Source organism: Vigna unguiculata, chromosome 7, assembly GCF_004118075.2.
Source record: "Vigna unguiculata cultivar IT97K-499-35 chromosome 7, ASM411807v1, whole genome shotgun sequence".
Lineage (NCBI taxonomy): Eukaryota > Viridiplantae > Streptophyta > Magnoliopsida > Fabales > Fabaceae > Vigna > Vigna unguiculata.
Genome location: NC_040285.1, coordinates 16,746,731 through 16,751,834, shown reverse-complemented (window position 1 = coordinate 16,751,834; position 5,104 = coordinate 16,746,731).

Below are 5,104 nucleotides of genomic sequence, written 5' to 3'. Positions count from 1 at the left end.
AACCTCTATCACCTCAAGAAGTTAATAAGGATAGAAATATAATAAGAAAAGATAAAGAAGAAAAAGAAAAGGGGCAAGCTTTCACCAAGGTGTTACTTGCCTACAAAAAAATTCTTCCAAAGCAAGATATACATCACCCTTCCTTCTCTTCCCAAGCCAAAAAGGAAGGCCCAAAGCACAAGCAAGAGAGGAAGAATAGTTTAGAAAATAAAGATGGCCTAACCAAAGCTAGGGGTAATACCCTTAGAAAGGATGGAACAAGAGCTCATAAAAGGGATGCGCAAATCCTCCCCCAAATCAAGTCAAGCTCCATCTACAAAGGCTTAAAGAATTTGTGGTCAAATTCTCTCCAAGGAGGGGAGGATGATGAAGGATTGACCCCAACCAAGGATGGAGGCAAATGCTTAAGAAGACTAAGCATGTTTAGAAAGGAAGTTCACTAATCCTTCATCCCTTTCATTTGTGTTTGCTATTTTTGATTCCCTAAGTTGACTTAGTTGAATCAACTTTAGTTGACTTGTTGACCTTTGACTAGGTTTGACTTGTTGACTATAGTTGACTTGACTTAAGCTAACATGGTAATCTATGTTTATTTGCTTTGTAGGTTAATTAGGAGTAAGAAAGCAATACTAGGTGGCACATGGTGATTGGAGAGCATAAATGATGTAGAGGAGAGAGTAAAGCAAAGGCATAAAGCATAAAGTAAAAGGCAACGTGACGGGACGGGGACGGGTTTTGTTATCCATACCCATCCACATAAAAAAAATTCATCACCATCCTCATATCAGTACCCGTTTTCTTACTATTTCAATATTAATTAATTATATTTTATAAAATAATAAACAATTACTCTAAATGAAACATAATATTATCAAATATTCAATGTTACGAGGAGTGTTGTTTCTTCAATATCAAATATTTAGAAAGAAATTATAAATGTATACATTTCAAATTAGAATACCAAATAAAACTTTACGAGAACCAAAACATTTTTAATTTGCAAACATTAATGGAACATAGTTGATAAAATGTAAAAGTATTTTTTAAAAATATAAAAGGAAAACAATTATTTAAATTAAAATATATTTTAAATATTTGTTTACTTTAATTTTTTCAATTCTAATAAATATCTTTTTTATACACTAATAAAACCTATAATACATTACTTTATCAAAATCACGCAAAATGGAAAGAACAAATATAAAACTAATAATAATTAAATTTTAACATAGATATTGTATCTTTTCAACTTCAATATATGTTGGATGGTAATAAAAAAAATTCATGGCAATTACATTAATTTTTTATATGATAGTAAATAAAAGTTATAATACATCACTTTATCAAAATCATGCATAGAACAAATATTAAATTAATAATAATTAAATTTTAACATAGATCTTGTATCTTTTGAACTTCAATATATGTTGGATGGTGACAAAACAAAATTCATGGCAATGACATTAAATTTTTATATTATAGTAAATAAAACTTATTTATATAATTATAGTAAAAAAGTTACAATATGATTGATAATGAGTTAGAAAATAAAAAATAATTATATAAAATATATCAAAATAGTATTCTACATGATAAAAATAAACAACAAATAAAAATATTAAAAAATTATCAAATGTGTGTCTTAGAAACAATAAGAGATTATTGAATGAAATTGTACAAAGGAAAGCAAATGTAGAATTAAGGGTATGATAAGATGAAAAATACCTTAGAGATCTAAGAAAACTTTTCAAATATCAACATAGTTAATGGTTGAGAAATAATGAAAATTGTTTTAGTGAAACAAAAAAGTTCTTCAAATGAAACAAAAATTAATAATAATAGAGTAAATAAGATAATTTTTTATATTACCTAGTAAATAAAAGGTTTATGGTAATAAACACTTAAAGTGAGAGTTTTAAACATTCTTATGTAAAAGGAAAAGATACAATAAATAAAAATATTAAAAAATAATAGAAATATTCAAATTTGAAGCATAAAAAATATTTAATTGACATACATAATTTGAACATAATTACATAAATGTTATGATAAGATGAAAAATATATTGGAGATGCGAATGAATTTCATGACAAACAAAACAATTAGAAGAAATAAAAATAGAAATTGTGTAATAATATATATATATATATATATATATATATATATATATATATAAGGTTACTTACTTAATTGTGAATGTTTTAATAATTTAAACGGGGATGGGGATATGGCCAGGATGGGTATTCTAACGGGTTTGGGGACGAGGACGGATATGAAAATTCCCATACTCATCTATATACCCAATTGAAAAAGTCGGGGATTCCTTACTCTTATAATGCATTTTCATTTTTGTTTATATTGCAAATTCATTTACATGGCTAGGTAAACATTGCAATTGATTTTCTGAGGAGAGTGTAAGGAAATCTTGAGATTATGTGCATGATTTTCCCTATTTATGTTGCTCTTCATCATTTTAATCGGTGGGTTGTTGTTGAATACAAATTTTGGACATGCTTAATGTTAGGATTTTCATACTTACATTGAAATACACTTGAATTCATGCTTAATATTTTTGGGTTGTTGTTTGTGGTTGTCTCATAGATGATTAATCACTGGGTTTGATTAAATGATGTAATGAAATCGTGTTAATCTTTGCTTAATCGTTTAATTGTGATTTCGTAAGAGTTTGTGGATAGCGTGCTTAATTTGGTGACTATAATAGCTATAATTACATTCGAATCAAAGAATCGATGCGTTTTAATCAAATCTACAATTACGTTTTAATTTTGTGTTGAAATTGTGAATCTGCCAAATATGATCTAACTCATATGCTATGTCAATCTCTTTTGATGCATAACTTGCAATATCATGAAAATCATGATGTATACCATTTTCTAAATTTTCACCATGTTTGGTCCAAAATGAATAAATTTTATTAATTTCGTTGCATAATAAATGCTCTTCTAACACATCTACGTTCACTACCCTTGCATGACAACACTTCAAGCAAGGACAAATGATTCTACTAGGGATTTTTGCATGCTAAACTACAAATCTAATAAACTCTTTTGCCCCTTCCTCATATTCTTTTGATAATTGACCAGCAAACATCCATTTTCAATCCATATTTTCTTGATTTATCAAGTTAGTTAACTATAATATTAACTATATATATGTCAAGATACAATATAATAATAACATTGTTATTCCTAATCTAATAATTTTATTTTGGGTTAAATATGTTTTTGGTCCCTCAAGTTTCAGTGAAATCTAGAATAAATCCCTCTTCAAAATTTTTGACCAATTTAGTCCTTCATCTTTAAAAATGAGTGAATATAGTCCTTTTAACAAAGTTTGTTAAGTTTATCTGACGTTTCAAGCGCATTTCATGATAGTATTTAAATTATTTACACTGTTTGACACATTTTCACTTTAATACTAACTCAAATATTATCATAAAATACGTTTAAAATGTTAAATAAACCTAACAAAATTTGGTAAGAAGGACTAAATTCACGTATTTCTAAAGATGAAGGACTAAATTGGTATAAAGTTTCGAAGAGGGACTAATTCCAAAATTCAATGAAACTTAAAAGACCAAAAACATATTTAACCCTTTTATTTTCTAAAAGGGAATTTGAAAGAAAATTCTCATACCAACATATATGCTTCAAATGTAAGGCCCAGTTTTCTACTCTAAAGTTTTAAGGGTTGCCTTTAAGCTATTGGGCCTAAGGGCTGGCCCAAAGGATAAAACCACCCCAAAGTCTGCCCTAATTGACTCATTCTACACTTTCAGAATCTGCTCCCTTGGTGCTTAGAGCCGCAGCCGCCACTCCGCTAGGGTTCAATCTTGGAACTCTATCGCACTTGTTCGAGCCAGTTTCGTTCCACGTAAGTTGCATCCCATCCCATACCTCTCTTGTTTAGCACAGTTGCTTCGAGTTCCAACTAGGGTCGTACTAAGTAGCTTCGTGTCTTTCTGTTCTTGTGTTTCCAGCTCGCTAAACCGCTCTAGGAGCTACTTCACTTCTCTATTCGCACCCAAGAACCCAGCTGTTGGCCCTTTTCCAGGTAAGGGAAGCTAGGGTTCACCCTTTTGTTGTGTGTATTCAGTTTATGCTATTGTTTTACCGTTATAATATGCTTGGTGTACTATTACGAATGTGTGAACGACATTATTGAACCATGTGTGGGTTGTTGTGTGTTTGTATACGCGAGAACAGTGGTGAACTCTGGTTTTCTCGCCTAAGCGAACATGTCTCGCCTAGGTGAGATCAATAGAGGCTCGCCCAAGCTGCTTCATGCGAGCGATCGCTCAGGCGACCCACGTCCTTTTTGAGCGAGCGAGCTTCTCGCCCAAGCGAGCTTCTTGCCCAAGCGAGCTTCTCGCCCAAGCGAGAGGGGTCTCGCCTAAGCGAGATTTAGCGTGAGGCTACTGTTCCCCTTTTCGAGCCCTCACCTAGGCGCAGGGGGCTTGCGAGAGCCTCTCGCTTGAGCGAGACCCTTCAGCCTAAGCGAGGAGGTGGGCGAGGCAGTATGGTGCTTGGTTGTTTATTGTTCTTTGATGATTGGCGCTTGCTTGGGTATGATTGTTATGATGAAAAATATGTAATGAACTGCTATGTATGAGTGAATGATTCATGGATGGTGAATGATGGGTATGGTATGAACTTGGCATGAAACTAAATGAGATGGTTGGTGTTAAAGTGGCATGGTATTGGCATGAACTGAAATTCCACAACTATGGTTTGAGAGAAATGGATGGGCATGGAACTACTCGAAAGGAAATGAAAGAGGTGAATTATCAAGAGATGGTATGCGATGTATATGTATTTGTGTAATAAATCTTTATTGATTGGTCTGGTATGCTTATTCCGTGTCAGTGCGTAATTCCTTGGAAATCTCTAGGTGGGATTTCTGGGTCGTGCTTCAATGGTCGGGACGTAATTCCATGACCCCTGTTAGTGGGTGTCCATGGTGGTGCCCCATCTATATAACTTGGTAAGGATTCAAGGTAAGGACTGCATCCTAACACTCTAAGGAGTTAGTTAGTCTCACTTAGAGCGGATCGACTCTTGTAGTGAGAGTAGCAGGAGGCCCG